Source organism: Rhipicephalus sanguineus, chromosome 1 (assembly GCF_013339695.2).
Source record: "Rhipicephalus sanguineus isolate Rsan-2018 chromosome 1, BIME_Rsan_1.4, whole genome shotgun sequence".
Lineage (NCBI taxonomy): Eukaryota > Metazoa > Arthropoda > Arachnida > Ixodida > Ixodidae > Rhipicephalus > Rhipicephalus sanguineus.
The window spans coordinates 250,314,860-250,339,585 of record NC_051176.1 but is presented as its reverse complement, the minus strand read 5'-3'; the positions used below and the strand labels follow the sequence as shown (position 1 = coordinate 250,339,585).

The 24,726-nt window shown below is 50.8% G+C and overlaps 1 protein-coding gene across 1 annotated transcript in view; it reads left to right on the top strand.

The window, feature by feature from the left end:
* The first annotated feature begins 1,513 nt into the window (after positions 1 to 1,513).
* Positions 1,514 to 24,726, top strand: part of LOC119377422 (ras-responsive element-binding protein 1) — a 66,612-nt gene continuing 43,399 nt past the window's right edge. The window contains exon 1 of the mRNA XM_037646899.1: positions 1,514 to 1,714. The gene's annotated coding sequence lies outside the window, so the exon portion shown is untranslated. The remainder of the gene's footprint in view (positions 1,715 to 24,726) is intronic.

Genomic DNA, 24,726 nt, shown 5'->3' with positions numbered 1-24,726 from the left:
AGAAGAAGAAAATAAAACGTTCAGGTTATTTCATTTATCACTTGCCCGTGCTTGTCACAGACGCACGCAAACCCTTTGCAGCACTTGAACGGGTTCAGTACATTTACCTTGTGTCAAAATGTTTTTTCACGGATGGCCGAATTCTCGCTGTATCAATCTGTCGGCCTTTGGAATTGCCCGCTTCCAAACTGCTAATCTGTCTGCATGCCGGCGCACGGGAAAGTGACACTTTTTCCGCACATGTTCTGCACACCGAATTGCAGCGCCTGGCACAAAACACGGTCCTTGTGTATATCTTCTTTGTCTCCGTGCGCTTGCGCGAATCCGTTAACATGGTCGCTGAGTTTCTTCTTTTTTTGTACACGTCATTCCTCTAAAGGAACACTAACACAGAGAACTCGTAAGAGCACGTGCACGCCAACGAAGCTGACAAGCTTCGGCCGCAAGCGGCTTACACTGCCGTCTCCCCCGTCTCCCATGCGAGCAGGCAGCGCCTCCGACTGTCGCGCTATATCTCGACCTAGCGGAGGGATCGCGCAACGCGGCACCTTCGGGCAAGGGAAACACGGCTCGCTTTTCACACCTCCCCATTCTAGCCACCCTACCGCTGGCGTCCTCTTGTACCGTGCGATGTGAATGCGCCAGCTGTGGCAAGTGTCCAATGCGCCACACAGATGGCGCAACATGTGCAGGCGTGCCTCAAAGCGAGCACGCGTCGCTCCTCCGTGTACGAGCGCACGGCCTCGGCCGCAATGCTTGCGCTCTTGGGCCGCTTTCAAGAAAGTTTTGTGTTTACGCTGGCGGAGTCGGTAGAGTGTTCAGCGATTGCTGTTTCCACTCGGTTTAACTACGGTGAGAGTATTTTCACATTATTAATTACTTTTGGCGCATTCGGTGATGTACACGAGACTGAAAGTGAGAAAGAAAATAAGTATTCCATTTCAGCTAGATGACAAGATACGTGATATATATCACGTAAATGTGAAGGTGAGATGCGTTCAGGGAACATGTGGCTGGAAAGTGTATTATCGCAGCTGTAAATATTTTCTCGGCTATAAATATTATTGTTCAGTTTATGGTCGACATATAAATATGATATGAGTTCTCTTATATAATATGAAAAACCGCAGCTCCACTGTCAACAGATACCGGACAGTTTTTCGGTGTTTTTGTTTTGTTTTACGGCCAACTGATTACTCCCTACGCTGGCAAATAAGCAATATTAAGGTTGAACACCATATGTCGCAGAATGATGATGCGCTTCTTTATTCCCCTACTCAGCGGGAAAAGAATTCGAAATACTCGAGTAACTGAATCGCAAAACCCGTGCGCCACGGTTCAGTACGTTTGTTTACGGGGGTATCATTAACTTTCGCAAAGCTGGCTTAGCTTCGCATTTAGAGCGCGAATCAAGCGGGCCGCTTCTCCATCGTTTCTGCTTCTCCACTTGCTCCGCGTTGTCTTCCTCCTTCCTCCATGGCGCCACCTGTTTGAGCGCCGTGCGCATGCGCGCGCGCTCCGTCAACTTCCTGTGTGCACGCATCATGTCTCACCCGCATCCCTGATTCCCCCCCCCCCCTACCACCGCCGCAAGGTAGGTGGTTGTTAGGATTCCCCTTGTTTTTCGCCGCAGTGTGCCTTAAACGTTGCGATCGGATGTCGTGCGTCGACCACCGAGCGTCAACGATCACAGCCGGCGACGACTAAGCAGTCGGTAAGCCTTTTCGTTTCCTTTCGTCGCGAAGTTGCCGTTCCGAACTTTTTGTGAAAGGAATCCTCCCTCGTTCTCCGTGATGGCGGCGTTTGCGACAGAGATCGCTCCCCTTTATTTTGCGGTTCAGCGCCGTACTTGTGTGTTTCACGATGCGGCAGCGCGACAGAAGTGTAGGATTGACTGTTCAGTGTGCCTGTTGTTTGTACCGATCGGCCGCAGCTTGGCGATGCCTGAGAGCAGCTTCTCCCCGCTGCGGAGCGGGCCCGAGAGGCGTCACGCAGGGCTCTCGCTCTGGCTGGCTGCATCCTCTCGATTGTGTATTCGTCGCGTTTTTAATCGGCCCGCGCAGGACGCAGCCTCAGCCTTTGCATCGCAACTGCAGAAATGGTGCGGTAAACTGAAACGAAGCCTGTCCGCTTATGTCCCGAACCAGTGAGATCCCAGGAGGAAAACAAAAGCGAGGAAACCTGCCCCGTTGCACCGTCCGCTGCGAATCAACAAGTGGTAGCCGATCTCGCACGGCGGCAGCCGTGCTTGGCGTTGCAGTGGGCTGAGCAACACGTTGTGTGTCCGTTTACGGATGTGTGCTGTCCGGCGTTGCTGCCTGAAATGCCGGGCAAGTGAAAACGCGCCCCGCAGCCCCGTTTCGCTCGCGAAAGAATAATAAAAAAAAGAATATTAAAGGAACGTTTGGGTTGCAAACGGGGGAAGGGGGGGTGACATCGCTCGAACGGCGTTGCGGAGAGTCGTCCGTCTATCTCTGGAAGCCAGCATTCGCGTTGATTGTTAGAGCCACTCCATTGTCTTTCGCTTTATCTCGCTGGGAGGCAGCCGTGCTGCTCGCTCGAGGCGTTGTGTGCGCAGCAGCATCTTGCTCGCAGGCTGTTCTGGATGTATCCTTTCCGAGTGTCGTCTACTCCACGGATAACCTTACGGGCCTGGCTGCACGCAGCTGCCGTCGTTATCTTGTTCTCATGGGCAGCATCATGTTACGCTATAGGTACGGCACAGTACAGAATGCAGGAAAAAGTGAGAGTAAGTAGCTGCTGCTGCCGACTGGCTCGGATCTGCGTCATCCCCTTACGTGCCAAGGTAGAATAGTGCGTGATGAGTAACCCAAAGACACGACGCGAGGCAGATCTGTCGCAGCTTACCAACGCGCGGATCAAGTAGCAGCAGTTCGTGCTCCCCGCATTTTCCTTTTTTCGGTTGAGTACTTTTTCTGCTTGATTTTCTGCGTTTTCCTTTTCTTTCGCGAGATTGTAAATTCTGCATTATGTACTGATCCGATAATTTTTTCCACACCTTTCAAGTTTTCGGCTAGCAAAGTTTAAAACAATGTTCCGGCAAGGTGTTGTCTGTTTTTGGCTGACTTTTGTTTCGTTACTAGGTTAAATGCTAATTAAATGCTCCCTGTTGTATGCTAACTCCTGCTTCTATTTCCCCTCTTGAGGAAAAAAACAAACAAAACAACCGAGGGAAAATTGCCTCGGAAGAGTTAATTTAATGCTGAAGTGTTTTGATTTTGTCATGGATGTTAACTGCTGTCGTTCGTGACAAAGTATTGCTTGAATCTACCAGTAAAACCCCTCGCAGCAGCGCTTTTCTTCGACTTGCTGCTGTGCGCCCCCTCAGTTTTTTTTTTTTTTCTCTCTAACATAAATCTATCGGGCGCGCGTCTTGTGTGTGCCTGTGGGCGCGTGTGTATGCATGACGAAAGTCGATGACCGAAAGGAAAGAGAAAGTTGCTTCGTTTGCTTTTTTTTTTCTCCCTTCCACTTCGCTGGCGCCCGCGCTTGTAGACTGGGTCAACAGGCAGGCATCGCTTGCCGGCTTCAGGAGAGCCTCCCTGTGACTGTGTCTCCACCACGCGGCCTCAGGTGAAGACTCGGTCGCGCGGCGGCTTGATATTTCTATAAACGCCTGTTTCGAATGCAGCGAGAGCGTTCGCACATTGGTAAACGCTTCTACTCTAACGCTTCTTGGCACTGACATACTTGCTAAAGTACTTACGAAACTGTAAATACTACTACTACAATTATTATTACTACTTCTGCTAAGAAGTGGACTTTAATGGTGACCGCCTCTATCGTCGCGTGTTGGAAGGAGATGCTGGCACGAGGATCATGACGTCGAAGCAGCGGGCGGGCAACGGGGTGATTGCTCGCGGTGTCGTAGTCCTCCGACTGGGGGTGCGCGCCCTTGCTTGCGCGTTTGACGTAGTACGTTGAAAATGGCCTAGCGTTTCGGTGGTGTGCTCATTTCTTCGCAGCGTCCTTGCCGTGTCCGCGGCCAGGCCGAAATGTAGGAAGAGCTATGGTCGTTGTATGAGGCGCCGGCCCGTCACCAAGGGCAGGTAGCGTGAATGAAGCGGTGTCTGAACCTCGCGGACGGGCGTCGACAGCACGTGCTCATTCTGTAGAGCCGGGTGCGAGACTTGCCGCCGAGAGGAAGACGTCCGCCAGCTGCGAGACGTCAGCGCGCGTCCTTTTGTTTGTCTTTAGCCCTGTCCCGACAGCCGTCGAATTTGCTCGCGCTGAACACGTTATCCCTGCTCGGGTTATGAATGTTTTTAAGCTGTCGAGCTTGCGGGATAGCATGTTATACTTTTGTTGCCTCGCCTAGCTCTTTTTTGTTGTTGTTTTCGTGTTTCACAACGACACAGATGTGTCGTTGCGAAGCGCTTATTCACGGAAGAGTGTTAGCCCTCTTAGAGGGCAACACCTTTAGCACGACCACTGTGCTCTGATGTGCGCGCGCATGTGGTGGACGCATATCGCGAAAGTTCGTGCATATATAAGCTGCACGTTCAAAAGAATACTCGGGAGCAGTACGTGTGGTTTTTGGCGAAGGCCGCTCCTGCATGGCAGCAGAGTCCTCAGTGCGAGTACAAAAAGTGGCAAATGTCGAACTCTGTAGCTGTACCGGCCGGCGCCCAAGAAAGTTAGTTACGGTTTTTTTTTTTAAGTTCTTCCTAATGCTCTCGTGGCTTCGCCATGCAGTGACATTCGCAAATGCAAGCGGGCTTGCACGGTTTCATTTTCAATGCGGCGGCCTGCAGCCCTGTCGCGGTGCGCGCCAAAAATACACTCGCGAGCGCGCGGTCTCCAAAAAACGCTTCGGTCGCAAGAGGAAGTCCTTTCTAGACGAAGGGTCGCTTTCGATCGGACTGATGTGCAAATGTAAGCATGTAACGAGACGAAAATCGTGTAAACCGACGCCCACAGAAAACCGCGCACGACTTCGGCTCTTTTCATCTATGAGCCACGAGAGCGGAGTTCAGCGGAAGCACACGTGAAGCCAAACATTGCGATTCTGTGGCGAAGGAACACGCGTGCACCTCGGCAACGCGCGCGCAGAGAAATTCGCCGGTAAACTTCGAGAGAAAAAAAAAAACGCGTAACAAAGAATGCGTGTCCACTGTCCACTACGAACCCTGTTTCGTGATAAATATTGAGGCGAAGCTGCGCGCCGTCATGCCTCTGGCCTGTGTGCACTGAAAATGACAGGCACTGCTGTCGAATTGGTGCGCAGCTGAGGTGTAAACATGGTCGGGTGGCATCAGTGTATATCAGGAGAACACACAACAAAATTAAATTTACGCCCGTGTAAGATTGCTGGTTTGTCTCGTGGCTAACATCACTCCCTTCCCTTTAATATATATATATATATATATATATATATATATATATATATATATATATATATATATATATATATATTCAGCGGCTATCAGAAGAGCAGAAAAGTGCATATTAACTATAAATTCTCACCGAAATATCTCACGCGGTAGTTTGACAGGAGAGTGCTATCAATGCTCTATGCGTGGGCAGTTACCTTGGGCTGTGGAGCTGTCGCCACTTCTCCACTTTACTGTTAGGAGTAATCGACCTTCGCTGACCAGAGTACTCAACATTTGTGCGACATATTTATAATAATTTCCTGTAATTCGGTAATGAACGTGAACGTAAACATGGTTTTAAGCGGCTCTCTTTCTCTCTGTGTGTGTGCGTGCGTGCGCGCGCTTTTCCGGAGTTGAATCGCTACAGAAACCATATCCAGAAGGAAAAAAAAAATCCGTTCGACGTCCTGGCCCGATTTGGGAAAAGCCAGCGTGCCGAGAAGGAGCGTATTATTTTACAACTGCTTCCGGTACCTTGCGGGCATAGCGGTCCTCGACTTTGATCACGTGCCCGTTCGGTTGTAGCGGCCTTGAAAAACAAAGAAAAGAAAAGAAAGGCATCGACTGTCGTTAGCGCGGGGAACCGTTTCCCCGGCCGAGCCGCAATTAGGGTCAACTCGCATGCCCGGAAGCGCGGAGGTTTTCCACCGACGAAAGCGGTAGGCCGAACCGCTTCGCTCCCCCACCTCGAAAGTGTCGGTCAGCTCGACACGTTTGGCACGGCAACAGCGCGCAAGTTTGCCGACTGTCTTAGTTGTAAAGCCTTAGATGCCTCATCAAACGCGAAAATCGACCGTCGGCGTCAGAAGAAGTGATGCAAAAAATCATCGCGTGATGACGTCATCGTGACGTCATGACATTTTTGCTCGGTCAAAGGTGGGCCGATCACGGAGGCAGTGCAAAACCTTGTGAGGTGCACAAAGATGTCGTAGCGGGGCGGGGGAGGATCACTACATCGACTCAGAAGAGAAAGAAGACGACGATGGCTTTCGCCTTCGAGTCGTCTTAGGCAAATGCATAAATGACCCTGTGAGATTTTATTTTCCAGCTGCCATCGTCGCGTGCACGGCAGCAGTCTGAAGCAACGCAAGATTGAGAGTGCTCAGAGCATAATCTGCTTATAATCTCGGTGTGCTATGCAGGGTTCTTCGCGGACTTCATATCGCGTGTGTTCCACGATGGAGTAGTGCGCGAGTGCCGTTACCCCGAGAATATTGACGACTATATTTATTAATAATGAGTCGTTCATTGAGGTCAAGGCTCTTAACGACCGTCGTCATTAAAGTGTTTTACACTATAACCGGCGTGATCCTTTGAAATGCGCATAGGTTTCGGTTCTGTCCGATATGTGGCACCGTTTATCTATCTCCACTGGGCGCAGCGGAATAACCATGGCACCATGATAAGCTTCCTGGGAGGAGTAGAACAACTTGAAGCTCTACATTGGCCTCCCGATCGGTGAATCGTGGAGCAAATGAAAGCAACAAAAGTAAACCTCGGAATGAGTCTGATCTAGATGTGGAAAAGTTCCGGCAGCTCTAATCTATCACCGCGATCCGGATTTCTAAATGTGATAAGACGCTACGGCGTAAATTCCGCGGAGCAGTATGTTGTTAGCTACCGAAGGTTGAACCGGATTTTCATTGGCAGGAGTGTGGTCAGTGAAGGAAAAATAACCAAATGCTGTGAATTTCTCTTAAAGAACAGAAAACGTTTTTCGTAAATATCCAGGTTTCAGTGCGAAGAGTTTGTCTGCTTGTATATTAAATAGCACGTTAACGGCGTTGGCCCAGGGCCCATTGCGCTGCGCTGTCGGGCACAATGTCACGGGTTCAATACCCAGTCGCGACGCTCGGGTTCCCGTGTGAGTGGAACGGGCACTTATCCCTAATTACACATGCGCAGCCTAGGGACGATTGTATCAAATGGTCCATTTAAGTAAAAAGAACTTGGTTCTTTCGCGGTCTGTCGACGTATAGGCCCACGAGTGTAAAATGTTATCATTACTGCGGCCATCGCGAGCGCCGGAAGCCCGCCTGCACCTTTCTGTCTATTTTTTTTTCTTTCTATAAGTGGAAGTACGAGTGGTTGCCCCGCCACGGTGGTCTAGTGGTCATGGCGCTCGACTGCTGACCCGAAGGTCGCGGGATCGAATCCCGGCCGCGGCGGCTGCATTTTCGATGGAGGCGAAAATGTTTGAGGCCAGTGTACTCAGATTTGGGTGCACATTAAAGAACCCCAGGTGGTCGAACTTTCCGGAGCCCTCCACTACGGCGTCTCTCATAATCAAATCGTGCTTTTGGGACGTCAAACCCCACATATTATTATTAAGTACGAGTGGTTGACAGGTTGCGCGAAAGCTAATTTGTATAGAAACTCCCCTTGTCAGGTGTGTCCTTTACGCGTGAAGCAGAAGTGACACAGCGGACGCACGCATTCCACTATTTTTCGCCTCTCTCCTGCAATGGCGACCGTGACGGCGCGTGTAACGAAGCCATCGCGAAGCGAATCGTGCGTCGGCGTCAGTCGAGGCGATTATCTATGCACTACAAAAATTTCGTTGTACCCTTAGATATTGATATCCCGGGACGCATTGTCGCGCCTGACTCACGCATATCAGATGACGATTATTGTTTTTTTTTTCTTTTTAGACAAGATAAGCACCGACACCCTTCCCCTCCCTCCCCTTCTTTCCTTTAAAAAGGGTTCAGATTCTGAAGACTGTACTTGACTTATCCATGCCGGATACTTATCGAAGCGGGCCTGCTCTTGAATGCGCGGATTGTGTGAATAGTAGGAAACTATTCCACGACGAATGCCCGTCGCTATGTATCGCATCCCATCCTATAGCCTTATACCTTATGGTTGTTCATTTCTATTCTGCGGTACAGCTTCTGGTACCGAAGTTTTTGTACGTTCATCGATGCTGGCGTGCTCTCTGTTCACGGCGTGCGTGATAGCTCATGTCGTGGTTCGCCGTGCCCGTTGGCTTCCGAACCAGAGACGGACGCATTCTTGAATGCGCACGCACACAGCAAGCCTGCACCCGCACACAGCTACCGAGACTTCCCGATGAGTGCGCGCGCAGGCCTGCAAGAATACGATACCGCGCGTACTGTTCGTTCCGGAGGTGCCGCATCGGTTGCGACGGCGGTGCAACAACGATGGGCGTATAACGTTGCTGCCAAAGGATAGCGGACGTCGTGCGGTGATGCCGGACCCGTGGATCCTACCGGCGCGCGCGCATTGCACGGCGCGTGGAAAAAACGTAGCGGTAAATCGCGCCCGTTGCTCCCCGCCCGTGTTTACTGGCGCGGCGGTGCAAAGGCCGGTCTGCGTGTAGGAGAAGAGTTGCTTTAGCCGGCGTTTTTTTATTTATTTATTATTATTTCATTTCACAGACGTCGCGCCATGGAAGAGAGAGCGCGATCACCCGTGCTGACGGTTCGCGTCTGCGGTTTTCCTCCTTCCCGCGTTTCATCGGCGAGCATTCGAGGGCGTCGTCTCTGTTCGCTGCTCGGATGCTGTTTCTGCTACTGTTGCAGTCTGCGTTGCTCCATTATGGGGCAGGGAGTGCGCGCAGACTGCGGTTTCCGAAGGGCAGTGCAGACGTCACAGAGGCGCATGCGAACGCCTTGCGTAACTGTTTCGACGATTGTTCATTTGGTAGAAAATACCTCGCTGAAGAGACGCGAAGCGACGCAACAGCGATTCATTGTGTTCCTTTCTGTCTTGCGCACGTAGTCTCACCTTCGCGGTGTCTCTCCGTATTGCGAGCTGATATGCGGAAACCAGTCTGCGTGAACATGATCTTCCGGTGTCATGCACTACGATATACTTCGAAAAACAATAGCGCTTATAACGTGTTTTATATGCTAGTATTTTACAAACAAAAGTATTAAAGGCGCTAATAGAATGCATTAGACGTTTGAGTGGCTGCCTTGCTGCTACATCAGTGTGTAGTAGTTTTTTTTTTCTTTTTTGGACAGAGAAATCATTCGTATCAACGAAGCCTTTGAAGTGATTCGGTGCTTCTCGCAAGTAAACTGCGCGTGAAATAGTCGGCTTTTGTTTCCGTACTTATAACCCAAGTTTTCGGCGTTCGAGCATGAGTCTAAGCACTCGATAAAGCTCGTCCAATCTTTGTTCTTGCAAAATTTTCGTTCTGTTCTGGAGTTGTCTGACACCCAAAGACGGGGCAACGAATGCGGTAAAACTTAATTTCCTCCTCGCAGAACAATTAATTTGCGCCCTAAAAGAATAAAATTGTCAGGGGCAGCAGTATACTGCTGCTCTGTTCTGGTCAGTGGCATCGCTCATGTCAGGATGCAGGTAACCATCGAAACCTTAGAGCTGTTGTCGTATAGCATATTACTCCAGCAGTCTTACAGGAACTGCAGACAGCGCCCGGACCTCGATATGAATGGCCCAGTCACAGTATCCGTGCTGTAATTAATCCGGCTGTGAATGGCGAAAGAGAAAGCTTAGCGAACTGCCAACTGCCCCCCCCCCCCCCTCCACTTATATGCGCGCACACAGAAAAGCCACATAAGCCACCACCGACCTTCACTCGCTCCTACACGTCCACGTGTTGCTCGTGTCCGCGTAACCTGGGTGTCTGATAATGGCTGCAGGGGCGGGGGTGGGAATGATGTCACGTGTATTTTCGCATCCGACCCATCCATCGTAATGGCTTTCTCTTCCAAGCCCGGCCGTTGAAGTGTATATGTTATAAGCATCGCCGTATATTTCTGCCCGCCGACTTCTTTTTGGTCTTCTCGCTTTCTCTGTATAGACAGATAGAGAGAGAAGCAGCGGCGATAGAAAGGAAGCGGTCCCGCTGCTTTGTGAAACAATCATCGCCGTTCCTGTTACACGCCGTCGAGGTTGTTGACACGATATAGCGTGCGCTTACGTTACGTAACTGCGAGAAAAACAAACAATAAAAACGTACTCTGAGCGCGCTATGTATAGTGTCATCGGAAGCATCTTTTCCTACCACTTAAGGCGTAAACTTGCGCTCAGCTAATTCGTCCATAGAAGAGAACGGGTTAGCTTTACGCAGGAATGCTGACCGCGGACTTGTTTGTTGATTCCTCTGCACATTGCGGGACCTCGGGTGTTTTTTCTCGCGTTTCTTGCACGCATTCAGTCATGGCATCGCCTAAATGTCTGCTGTATGCGGATACTACTTTGCTCGTTTCCTCTTTTCGTTGAAAACTAATTTCATTTCGTTATAGTTCACGGTCCGCCTTCTTTTTTTCTTTTTTTTGCCTTCGAGAGAGGGAGCGAATTCTTTTAATGAATCTAATTAACCGCAGGGTACAGGGTTCGATTACCAGTGCCTCCGGGCTCCCACCGGATTTTCAAACGGGGAGGGAGGTACCCGACCTTGAGTTCGGCGGTGTGCAGTAGGAACAGTGGTTTGAGGATAGGATCGAGGGACGCTTATTCCTGAAACCCTTAAAGGAGCACGGCTCAGCTGGCCGTCCTAGCTCAGCGGTTGTTGGGGGGAGGGAAAGGAGAGAGCGGAAGGGCCACATTTTCGAGAAACGAGTCCCGCAACACCGAGCGCGACAAGGCCGGGGTAGGGAGCCGGGGCACGTAGAGAATCCCGGTAGAGAATCCCGGCAGAAAGTCCGGTGGGCGCCCGGCACCACTGCATGGGAATCGAGTCCATGCGTTCTCGAGAAGGCGGCCTCTCACTTAGCAGAGCGATGAATTGGGCTAGTTGGTGGTCGTTCATGGTTTCCTTGTTGCGCTGCAGATGACGAGACGAGGACGATAGGACGACACAGGACAGGTGGTGCGCACCACCTGTCCCGTGTCCCTGTGTCGTCCTATCGTCCTCGTCTCGTCATCTGCAGCGCAACGAGGAAACCATGGCCTCTCACTCCCCTCTTCCACAATGTTGCGACCATTCCCTCCGCGCAGCCGGAAACCAACGAGGAAACCATGGCCTCTCACTCCCCTCTTCCACAATGTTGCGACCATTCCCTCCGCGCAGCCCTTCAACGCTCATCACAACAGCTGGGGTTGCGGACTGACTGACCTTCGCGGCCGGTGCCTGTCGGACGCGATCGCCACCACAGGTCTCTCCATTCTGAACACTGGTGAGCCAACGTTTCTGCGCCGCAACACACGCCCCTCCACGATCGATCTGGCACTGGTGTCTCAGTCCTGCTCGTACATCTGGACGCGAGCCCCAGACACTGCCGGATCGGACCATTACCCCATCGCCCTCTCGCCCAGCCACCCGAGTCGCGGGGCGAAGCGCGTGTACAGTGTCGTGAGGTGGCGTGTTTTTCGTGAACTTTGCGCGAAACCAACGCTCGCCAGTGACTTTTTCACTCACATAGCGGAGTGCGCGCGTTCAGCCACAACGCGCTGTGTTGTGCCTGCCGGCTCCCCGTGCCCTGACGTGAAGCTGCTGAATTTGCGCGCCGCTCGCCGACGTGCACAGCGCATTGCGACCCGCACGGACCGTGTCGAACATTGGACGGTGCACAATCGCATAGATGCGGTCTGCAGACGACAGGCACGGCGACTCAGGCGCAACAGCTGGTCCGGCGTCTGCTCGTCTCTCAGCGATCCACGTCGCCGTAATCGCGCCTGGCCCATCATGAGAGGACTTCTCAACCCAAGGGCCCCTCGCCACCCTGTGCTCGCGATTGCGGTGGCTCGCGGCATCACGGAGCTGGAACTTTCAGAGCTCTTAGCAGACGCTTTTACCCCAGCCCTCCCTGCGCCTCCAAGCGTGAGTGCCGGCACTCTCGGAGGCCACCGTCCGACCTTATCGCCCTCTGCGCCGACAGACGCGGCCGTCTCGCAGCAACTCGCTTGCCTGTGCGACGCCGAGTTCACTGAGCACGAACTCGCTCGTGTGCTCAACCGCAGACGTCACCGCAGCGCGCCGGGGCCGGACGGCATAACACACAGCATGCTGCGGAACCTCAACGACGACCAGCGCCAACTCTTGCTCGTCGCCTTCAACGAGGTCTTCAACAGCGGCTCCCTCCCGGATACCTGGCGTACAGCATTGGTCGTGCCGGTTTTGAAGCGCGGGAAGCCACCGCGCAGCCTCGCCTCATACCGGCCGATATCCCTGACATCGGTGCCGGGGAAAACCATGGAGGCAATGGCGCTTCATCGCCTCCAATGGATAGCCACTGCGAGCGGCACCTTCCCTCCACAACAGTGCGGCTTTCGCGCCCTTCGCGCCACGGCTGACGCGATTGCCGCGGTTGTTGGCACCCTGGAACAAGCGCTACACGACCGGGAGACAGCCCTGCTACTTCTGCTCGACGTGCAGTCAGCTTTTGACTGTCTCCCCCACACGACGATCATCCAGGCGGTCTGTGCGCTTGGTGTGCAGGGCAAACTCCTGCGCTACATTGAAGCTTTCCTCGCGGACCGCTCACTGACTGTCCGTGTGGGGAAGGCGAACAGTACGCGCCGCCCTGTCACCACCGGAGTGCCACAAGGAAGCGTGCTGAGCCCGTTTCTTTTTAACTTGGTTCTAGCACCGCTCACCGAGTGCCTTCCCAAACAAGACGCTTTCACTGTGCACGCGGTCACCTACGCGGACGACATCGCCCTGTATGTGCGCGGCCCCCACCCGATGCCTCGCCAGGGTGCGTAAGTGCCTCCAGAACGCCCTAGAGGCCGTCGCCGGGTTCCTGGACAGCATAGGACTGCGCATCTCGGCCGCCAAAACAGAGGCACTCCTCGTCCACCCGCGTGCCAGTGAACGGCGTACAACCCGCCCCATCACACTCCACGGTGTTCCGCTGCCCTGGAAAACCCACGTCCGCTATCTTGGTATCACCATAGACTATAGACTAAAGTGGAACTTGGAGGTAAGCCGTGTGAGACGTGAAGCACGCCGTGTCGAGGGTGCGGTCCGACGGATTCTCGCGCGAGGAGCCGGATGCCCGGCCTCCTTCGCGATGAACATCTACGAGGCCATGGCAATGTCCAAAGTGCATTACGCGCTTCCTCTGTGCAGCCTTCGCCCCATACAGTGGAGTGCCATCGACGCTGACCATCGCCGAGTTCTCCGCATGTGTCACGGACTCCCGCGCGGTTCGAGAGTGGCTGCCACGCTCGCGGAGACAGGCACCTGGCCGGCGTCACTCACAGGCGAACTGCGCGCGCTCTACCACCTCGAGCGCCTCCAACGTGCACCGGATGGGGCCGCCATCCTGTCCCAGTTGCGGGCACTGCCCAACTCGCGTGTCGGAACACTAATCGACACGTTCGACTCTATCGTCGTGGACTCCGCACCCGAGATTCCCCCGTGGCCCCCCCCTCACCAAAGAGTGCCGCTCCCCATCGGCTTCGAGCTCTCAGGCGTGCGCTCGAAGCGCAACACACCGGCCTGTGCTATCGCGCAGGAAGCCGCAGCCAGAATGGACCAGGACCTTGATGGAAGGACACAGTTTTTCACTGATGCCTCCGTGCTTCGGGACCACTCTGCGGCCGCTGCCTGCGCGGCACCACAGCTGGCATTGAAGCGCCAATGCCGGCTCGCCTACCGCGCCTCCTCCACCACGGCTGAGCTGGTAGGAATACACCTTGCTGCCGACCTCATCCGCGAAACGCCGCAAGTCACACGCGCGACAATCTACACTGACTCGAGGTCAGCCCTCCGCCAGCTCGCCAAAGAGGAACGCGCCCCCCCCACTCGCACAACGTGTGGCGTGGTCACTCCACAGTCTGCGCGAACACGGATGCGACGTGGCTCTCCAGTGGATACCGTCGCACGTTGGCATCGCAGGGAACGAGGCTGCCGATGACCTGGCAAAGACAGCACACGACCCAGCTGTTCCACTGACAACGTGCGCGGACTCCGTGGACTCAGCGCGCCGAAACCTTTGGCGAGAGCTCGTGCGAAACCACCCCGACAAGCGCACGGCCGCCGGCTTTCCACCACGCATTCTATCGGAAAACGTGCTGACCAGGAAAGAGCGGTCCCTCCTCCTCGCACTGCGGACAGGTTCCGTCTGGCCTGCTGAGCGCCGGCACCGCCTCCGCGGTGCGCCCTCGCCCCTCTGCAGTGACTGCGGAGAGAGGGAAACCGTGGCGCATCTCTTCCTTTCCTGCTCCGCCCTCTCCACCCACCGCGAAGCGCTCGCTCGTGCCTTCAAGCAGCTGGGACTTCCGTCTGCCACGGTAGATGACATTCTGCACCCGGTAGGATCAGCCCATCGCGTGCGCCCTGCCCTGCGCGCGGTCCTCAACTACATCGAAGCCGCGCAACTGGCCGACCGTCTTCTCTGAACCACGCCGACCAAGCCCCCAACAAACGGAACTTCCGTGTTTTTTTTTTTTTTCCCAGTCATGTGTTTATCGCGTGTGTCCCCCCCCCCCTTTTTTTTTCTTTTTCCCCCCTCTCCCCCAGTGATGTGTTTAACTCCCCCAGGCCTCCTCCTCCACTATAACTCTAACTTCTCCTATACTTTTCTCCCCTTTCCCCCAGGTGTCGCGGTTGTGGTGTCCTCGCCTGAGAGACAGTTACTGCGTCCCTCACCCCCACTATTCACCTAATTTTCCCAAATAAAGAATCTCTTTCTCCGCGCAGCCACACCGAGGTCTTCGGGGCAGTTCATCGTTTTCTTGGACTGGACAGTCGGCTGTAAGGAGCCCCCCCCCCCTTCCTCCTCCGTCTTCTCTTTATCTCCTCTCGTCCACTTCCCCATCCCTCTACAGACGGTGGGGAAGTAGACAAGAGGAGATAAAGAGAAGACGGAGGAGGAAGCGGGGGGGGGGGGGGGAGGGGGCTTCCCCCCTACACACGTTGGCGCTGTGCCGTGTCCCAACTGGGAGACAGAAAGATGTGCCTTTTCCCTCAACAACCACTATGTACACAGACGTTGAGCCGTGCTAACTGCTCTCTTTCCTCCTCTCTGTCTCCTTTTCATCCCCTTTCCCCGTGTGTGTACCGATTGAGGTGTCCTCTTCGAGAGACAGTTATCGTGCACACCAAACCCCGCTTCTTATTTCTGAACAAAATCACCTATACCGGGTGTCCCAGCTATCTTTAGCCAAGGGTTAAAAAATACAATATTAGAGGCAGGCGAGTAAAATCAGTTGCAAATTGCTGACAGCCACCTTGCGCACTACAAACAATTTTTTGTTTTGTAATTAACTAATTTGTTAATTAGGACGATTTAACTAAATTGATAAATATTGACTTTAGGCAAGAAATGCTGCTTGCGAAGTTCGAGAGCGTCTTCAGAAACCCCAATCGCATCATTTGCGATAAAGAAAGTCTCACGTATACCATTTTTTCCAAGCTGCAGAGAAAGCCCGCGAAATACAAAAAGAACCACGTGACTAGCGCGCTCGCGCGCCGTGAGAATGCTGCCCTCAGCCGAGGTTTGAGCGAACGAAATCAGCTGCGGCCGCGACTCGCCGGCTCCGTTTCAGCGGTAGGCCTATAAGTGGGCGGTGGTTCTTGGCCCGTTGCCAGCCAGCTGCGCGCGTGACGGTGCAAGTTGTAGCGAGCGCGGGCCAAGAAACCACCTTTAACTTATCGGCCTACCGCTGCAACGGAGACGCCGAGTCGCGGCCGCAGGTGATTTCGTTCGCTCAAACCTCGGCTGAGGGCAGCATTCTCGCGGCGCGCGAGCGCGCTAGTCACGTGGTTCTTTTTGTATTTCGCGGGCTTTCTCTGCAGCTTGGAAAAAATGGTATACGTGAGACTTTCTTTATCGCAAATGATGCGATTGGGGTTTCTGAAGACGCTCTCGAACTTCGCAAGCAGCATTTCTTGCCTAAAGTCAATATTTATCAATTTAGTTAAATCGTCCTAATTAACAAATTAGTTAATTACAAAACAAAAAAATGTCTGTAGTGCGCAAGGTGGCTGTCAGCAATTTGCAACTGATTTTACTCGCCTGCCTCTAATATTGTATTTTTTAACCCTTGGCTAAAGATAGCTGGGACACCCTGTATATATAACTGCTCCAGGTGCAACGCGGTAGAAGCTGCGGAAGCATCAGGTGCAACGCTGTGGAAGCTATGCAAGTAGTTCGGTAAACGACATCCGCGCGCCTCGTGCTTTGCTTTCGTTCAGGGGCGTAGCCAAGGGGGGGGGGGGTTGGGGGGGTTCAAACCCCCCCCGAAATTTTTCAGTTTTGCTTGCGTATATATACATGCACACATACAAACGCACGCACGAACATACATAAAGTATGGTTGAACCCCCCCCCGAAAAAAATTTCTGGCTACGCCCCTGCTTTCGTTGTTGTAAATGCTCGTGCGAGCCAAGCACAAGCCTGAGGGCGAGGAGTCGCGAAGGGCTGCAAATGAAACACACACAAAAAAAAAAAAACGAAAACAAAGAGACGCTAAGCGATCCTCACGTATCTTCAATTCTCACGTACTCCGCCGCAGCCCCTCGGCTAAACTCTATATTATGCCGCCACTTCAACATACTTAAACAGACTAGTCGACTGTCTACCGTATTTCAAACACCGCCCAAGGTGGTTTACCGAAGAAATAAAAACCTGAGAGACGCTGGTCAGGGCGAAAACACACAAATCCAACCACCATCAGGGCTGTAGACCATGCGGGAAACCTCGCTGCAGGGTGTGCAAACACATGGTGACCACAAATACGGCCGAAGCCTCCTATTCGGACTTTGAGTATAAAATGAAAAAGGACCTTAATTGCGACTCGTGCAATATGTGGTATACAAAATTCGCTGTGAAGTGTGCAAGCAGGAATATATTGGACGGGCAGAAACCGCGTTCCGTTTACGTTTTAACAACCACAGGGCACACGTGAAAGGCCTCCCTAATTTGCCGTTCTCCAAACACATTAATCTGCCTGGTCACTCTTTTGAGGACATAAGCGTTATACTTCTACAATCCGGCTTCCAGAACACACGGGAGCGCGAACAGCGGGAGTCATATTTCATAAACAAATTCAAATCACTCTCCCACGGAATCAACGAGAGCCCTGGGCGACTGACGTGCCTCCGTGACCAATTGTAGCGCCCAGAAAGGGAATTAATTAATTAATGTATTTGTTTATACACACGTTGGTTCAGACGCATGGAACGCTAAGGAAACGATCGAGCGCGAGAAAATAGACCCGATCGGTACCACATGCATCAACCGGCTCGTGCTCTTTCCTTTCTTTTTTTTTTCTTCTTTTTCCGAAAAACAGGGGGGGGGGGCACCTTTAGCCTTGTATCGTGGCCAGAGTTTTCCCAAAGTTGGAGCGGGTCGTATGTACAGTGCTCGTCAAATGAAACCCGAACTGCGGCAAGCCTTCGGGCACCGGGCGCGGGGTGAGTTTGGACTGGTGGCGCCTCTTTCGGTGGAAGCGCGGAACTAATGGCGTGTGGCACGGCCGGACTACAGTGGCGGCACGGCCCCTCTAGTTCCCTCTAGTCCGGCCGTGCGTGTGGGTGCCGGCAGGCGCTTGCTGCGGGGACGCGACGCGGGGCTGGATGTTGGCTGCGCTTCATTGTGCTCCAGTCGCTTGTGTCCTGCGCTGCCGAAATGCTTCGGGGAACCAAGCCCGAGCAGACAGGTTGCGCTGTAGGCTGCCCAAACAGCTATGCAAACATGGATAAAGCTGGGGAGCACGTGCTGTTGCATCGGTTCTCGTCTGCAATCGCCGTCGACGCCGGCCTTGCTCGCGCACCGGCCGCCAACGACGGCCCTCGTTGCGTCAAGCTACATGAAATACACAGATAGCTGTTAAAATGTTAGGATCGGCGAGGCATCCAAAAGAGGGGGGGGGGGGGGGGGGTACAAAACGGGAACAGGACTGTGCAAGAAGTACAACGGATTGGTCTTTTTCAATTCGTTTACCGGACTTTACGCCTATTTATCACGCGGAATTACTTGCAATTGTTTTAGCTTTACGCAAACCACCCTTATCAATATCGGAAGCCGTCATTCTGACAGACTCTCTGTCTGTCCGTTCTTCATTAAATGCGTCAATTTTTCAAATACTTTAGAAGTATTCTATTCTCTCATCCCAAGACATTTACGCCGTATTCGCTTGGTATGGCCACCGGGTCGCACAGGGTTAACCCTCAATGAATATGCGGATGCACCAACAGCAGCGTCACACGATAGTCCCATAATTTATTTATTGCCGACGTTGGCGTTTGTCTCTGCGGCGCGATTTGAAAAGTTTGCCACGTCGGATAATTTCGCTAAAGTCTGCTTTGTCAGCGTCTGAGTTTCCTCATCTTAATTATTCTTGGAAAAATCTATGGTGCTCCAGTAGATGGGCAAAAATATCAATTACGAGAACACGATGCCGAGTCCCTCCACTGAATTTAATCTACACAGGTCTGGTCTTGTGCAGTTACCTTTATGCCTCCATTGCAATGAGAGTGAATCTCTGCATCATTTCTTCTTAACATGCAGATTGTTTACCAATAAAAAAATATACTTCGAGACGAACCCCTCCGAAGGATGGGCCTACATTTAGCACTTCCGGTGGTTCTTTCCTTTGGCGCTACTGTATACTTTTAGCCGCAGGAACGTTTGCAATGCCGTATGTGATTTCCTACGTGAGGCAAAGCGAATTGAATGTTAAAGTTACATAAATTCGGTTCTTTTTCCCTTAATTTTTTATCTTTTTTTATTCTTTTCCTTTTCTTAATTAAGCTAGTGCGTTGTTTGAAAATTTATGTATTTCTAAACAATTTTAGAATATAAACAATTTTATTTATATAACAAGGCACCGCCCGTTTCATGGCCGATCCCCCGCGGTGGGTTGCGCCAGTTTACAAGGATCAACCAACCAACCAAGCACAACGGAGGAACAACATATCCAATCGGCGAAGTATCGCGTAAAGAAAGCCGAAAATCGAATCGGAGACGTAGGATCTCCTTTTTAAATGTTGGGAAACAATGTTAACGTGTAGACAGAATAACAAAGTATTAAAAAAATAGAAGTGGTGCTACTTGCATCTAGCTCCACATAGTTGCTTATTGCGTTAAGGTTCCTCTGCGGGGCGCACTTATTTCACTGCAATTTGCACTCGTTGTCGCCTTTATATTCCGTGATGTCGTGCACTAGCTGCTTCGTGCAAGCGGCGACCCTTCTCTAGAGCAGACGCACGAAAACGCATAAGCCAGCTGGTCAAGGCTTTAAAACCGCTCAATATAAGTGACAGCGCCATGGGTGCACTTGCGCTGTCAGGACTCGCCATCCCGCCGATAACCCTCCAGACAACAGTGGGGAACAGCGAGTCCGATAGTTAATATGCAAACATGTTTATTTTACAGTGTGTCGCCCGTCGGGCCTGTCTCATTTGCAGTCCCGAAAAGGAGGAGGCATCGCGCCCCTCTGGTCCGCCTCCGAACGAAAACAAAAAAACGCCTACAAGCACAGCACCACGCAAAGAAGCTGACTCGTTTGATGTTCCGACGGCGCTCATCGGTGTGCACATGAAAGGGATACGTGTCATTCTTTCTAGATAACTTGGCGACCATTAAACGCGCCCACGACCGCAAACGACTGCGCGGGAGTCTCCCTGAAGCCCGACGACGGGCCCCGTACGGGGCCCGTACTTTGTCTTAACACATGTCCGACAGTCGAAAGCTTCGGCTCGCAGCGTCACCTGAAACTAGAGCACTTTCCAGTGACACTACCTGAAACTTTCCGGCGGGTTGCAGGGCGCGGCTAGCGCGCGTTGCTGTTTTGTGCGCAAGAAAAGTCAAAGTTACGGTGCGCAACTCACGGAAGTTCTTTTAATGCAACTTTTCTCTGCGTTGTGAAATAAATTACTGTCGTTGTGACTGATTAACGGAGGATGGGCGATGTTTTAAGCGGCTATTGCATAGATGAATGCTCCTCCGCGCAGCCGCTGCAGTAACAGGGTGTGTAGTTGGAGGCGTTAAAGCTTTCTTTTTTTTTTTTGTCCTGCTGATTGATACGATTTTCAATGCCCTTTCGCCACTGTAGCGATCATAGCGACTTCACTCCCGCCTTTCGAACGCCACTGTGCCGAATATAAACAACGCCTCATTTTTTTTTATTATTTTTCCCCCGTATATATGAGCTGGTCTGTGTAACTAACCTACTTAATGTTCTTTTTTTCGCGAATCAATGATGGACGGAATCACTCGGCTTCGTAATAAATGTATCAGCACCGTAATCTTCAGAATTTTTTTATTTGCAGACGTAGATCACACAAGGTTATCAAAATTGCAGTTGGACTCGTATGTCCAATGAAAAAAAAATATTTATACATAGCTATTATGAGTACATAACAATAACATACATCACGTGCGTAGACATATTTTTATTGCACCGTAGAATTGCACCAGTTCTTCAGCAGTGCGACTAAAGTAGGACACGAAGAAACACTCGACAGCGTCACGCGCTGACAAACTGATTTCATTTACACAAAACCCTGCCTTTGTATGCGCAAATGCTTGCCATATCACAATATGGATTAACAATTCAGAAATTGTCACTCGTGGTCGAACAATACACAGATGCAACAAACGTGTATGAACATCTGCCAGCCCGTTTCAGGACTTCGACAGCGAAACAAGCAGCCACGCACCAGCGTTCTTTATTGTTGTTTTAGAAGTATCCCTGACCCCCTCCCCCTCGTTTTACCAAAGCCCGAGTATGGTTTTGTTGCGTTTTCTTGCTTTTACTGCTTTCGCACTTGACTCTGCGGTCACTCCTAGCTTCGTTGGGTCCAGCTGTTTTTTTTTGTTTGTTTGTTTGTTTTTTTTTCTTTGTTCTCGAACGCTGCCCCAGAGGTTTCTCTGCACATACGCTGCATGTTCTATGTGCACGACCGCCGGAGGCTGTGAAAAAAAAGCGCGTCCTTCCCGTCCAGATGCAGTGGCGGGGGCCGTCTTTCAGACAGTTCCGATTTGCGGGTAGACACAGCCGATCCTTCAGAAAAACAAGCATATATAAGTGCAGTAAGGCGGCACGCGTGGTGCCGACAAAGGTCTTTCAAACGAATGAGTGGCGTGAACATGCGCTGCAGGAAACACACAAATAGAAACAGTACCTCCAACTACTTGGGTCAGCTTAAAAAAAAAAAAAAAAGATGAAATGCTCGACCCCTCCTCTCTTCTTTTTTTTTTTTTTTTTTTTTTTTTTTTGTGATCTCTTGTGGTGGCCCTCTCCCCGCCTCCAACGCCGCGTTTGTTGATCCCCCCGCAACTACAGCGTAACCAGCCTAAGCCCTACTATAACACCTCTGGGCACGGCCGGCCGTGCTCTGGGCTCCAAACGAATTGATCGAAAGTAGCTTCGAATTGTTCGAAAGTAGCAGAGCTCTCTCCGCGTCGTCTGCTTCACACGGCAGTGCTGTCCCTGTCGGCGCTTGGGGCGCTTTTCGGGAGAGACACAGCTGGTGCCTTACGACGGCCGCCCGGTGCCTGCCGTCCAGTATCACCATGGACAGGCGCGCATGTGCGCAGTGCGGTCAAACCGGATGCGCGCGCCTGTCAGTGGTGATAACTAAAGTCCCTAGGGACTTTAGTGATAACTGGACGGCGCGCATTATACCATGCGAAGGCTTGCCGCTGTTCGGGTTTCATTTGACGAGCACTGTACCGCTTCTCGTTTGTACACGGTCCGCGCCGCGAGCTAACCGCCGACCCATCAGAACTTGGACGCCGTGTGTGGGATGTGTAGAATCGACAATTGTCTTTTCCCCTTTTCCTTCGTCCCTTGCTCACGCCGCTTTTTATCTAACGTAGCATAACCCGCCGCCTCGCCCGCCTGCAAGCTTTCCTCGCGTTTGTCGCTTCAGCGCTTTGGCTTCGTGCTCCCCCCTTCGTTGACAAGCCACGCTACTCACTCCTTTTTATCTTATTTATTTATTTATTTATTTAGCAATACTGCAGACCACCGTGTGGTCCATGCAGGAGAGGCTGTACAGTGATTACAAAATCATAAAGAACATCGCAATCACAGCGAAAAAGCAAAAATAAGAACAACGAGAAAAAGGAAACGCATGAGAGAAACATCGATTACAATGACGACGCACAATACAAATTTTCCAGTTCGCGTACAAAGTCATTGGCATCAACAACACTGGAGGGTAAGGCATTCCATTCGGACACAGTTCTAGGGAAAAAGCTGTATTTGAAAGATTGTTTTCGCGAAAATTGGGGCAAGTGCCCTGCTGTGGGTGTGTCTAGTTTTCCTAGTCGAGTGGGGACGTACACAATCAGGCATAGTTACTTTTGTATTTCCGGTAAGACACTTTTGAAGAAAAGTCATCCTACTGACCTTTCTGCGCGATTCTAACGATGGGATGTTATGTTGTTTCGTTAGTAAGGAAGGCGAGTCATACTTATTAAATATGAAGCGCACTGCTTTTCTTTGGACACGTTCTAGCTCTTGAACATCACTTTTGTTGTGGGGGTCCCATACAATTGAAGCATATTCTAATTTAGTTCTGACGAAGGTATTATATGCTAGGAGCTTAACTTTAGGAGGTGCGGTTTTCAGTTTCCTGTTGAGAAACCACAGCTTCTGCAGCGCAGAGGTACAAGTAGCCGGTATATGTGTACCAGGTGAGTTTGTTATTGATAGTGACACCCAGATATCACGCTGTATATCACGCTGGTTAATAGAGTAAGTGAACGCGCTAGGCATTTTCTTTCTTGTAATACTTTTTTCTGTGTTTAACTCCATGTCCCATCGAATGCACCAATCCCCAATAGCCTGTAGGTTTTCTTGTAGAAGTACATGATCGTTTGGAGCACGAATTTCTCTAAAAACAACGCAGTCATCCGCGAACAGTCGAATGGAAACGTCATTATTAATCAAGTCTGCCAAGTCATTAATATAAATTAGAAACAACAAAGGTCCCAAAACACTTCCCTCCTTTCTTCTATCATCTTTACTTCCCCATCCCTAAGGGCGCTGAGCCGCGCCCCCACGACGGGAGGCAGAAAATAGCGCCCCTTTTCATTTCTTCTTTCACGAGCCACTCTCTCTCTCTCTCACTGTTGCTTCCTTCGTTAGTTCTCTATTTCTTTTTCTATTTTTTTGAAAGTATCGTTTGGCCCCCAAACCGGGTGGGCGGCCCTTGTGCAGCGGGTTCGGCCATGGCCGTTTCATTTCAATTACATCCTCCGAAGAAGGCTGGACCGCCAGCCGAAACTGTTAGGGTAAAATAAATATTTTTGTTTCCTATATTGTAGTACGAAGTTGTTCACTATATATATATATATATATATGCAGGCATGGTGGTGGAGTGGCCGTAGCGTTGCAAGTAGTCAAGTAGATCCCCCGTGAGAAGTCACAACGTTGTTTATTTCGACGTTTCAGCCAGAGTCTGGCCTTCATATAAATATATATATATATATATATATATACATATATATATATATATATATATATATATATATATATATATATATATATATATACATATATATATATATATATATATATATATATAGATATATATATATATATATATATATATATATATATATATATATATATTCAATGTCTCTTTCATGATAGGTAAGAAAAGCTTGTCGAGTAAAACGAGTAAAGGATTGTCATTTTTTTGTTGTTTCTATTTTTCTGGTGTCCGTGTATGGTTTTCGTGCTCCTGTAGTTTGTAAACAACGACGGCCTCACTGCGTTACCGGAAGCATGCATCGAAACACGTTACTGGGCATGATCGAGTGTTCCTAAGCCAGGGCTTAAAGTCAGGGGGGGTGGCTCAAATTTTTCAGGAGGGGCCGAGAGGAGGTTCACCCTCGGCAGGTCAACTGTAGCACTGCGGTACCCATTTGACAAGCACTAGAGTTGATTTTTTTTAATGCAGTAGTGCTTTGTGGAGGTCAATTATAAATCTCCAATCTTTTGAACAATGATTTAATTGCAGTTATTCGGTTGATGGGGCATCATCAAAAAAGAAAGAAAGAAAGAAAGAAAGAAAGAAAGAAAGAAAGAAAGAAAGAAAGAAAGAAAGAAAGAAAGAAAGAAAGGAAGAAACAAACAAATAGGTTGCATCGTACTCCTGGATGCAATTGCCCTGCACACCATGGGTCACCACCATGTTCGACTGAGCTTCTTGGCACAACACACTTTTCAACGAGGCACCTGTGCGTGAGGCTACCTGTTCGGCAATCAGTGAAGGTTCACCTTCGTCTCTTTAGGTCAACAGTCAATCTTCATTCGTTTAGTTGTGTATTACGAGTCTGTTGCAATGCGAAATACGCATGTATTTTGCCTACTTTTTAGGTAAGTACGTGTAAAAAGATGGCTGATCCCTCCGTCATAGGAATCGGTATAACACGAAAGTTAAACATGGTTGATTGTTTATAGTGCATTGGTATATGGAGAGCTT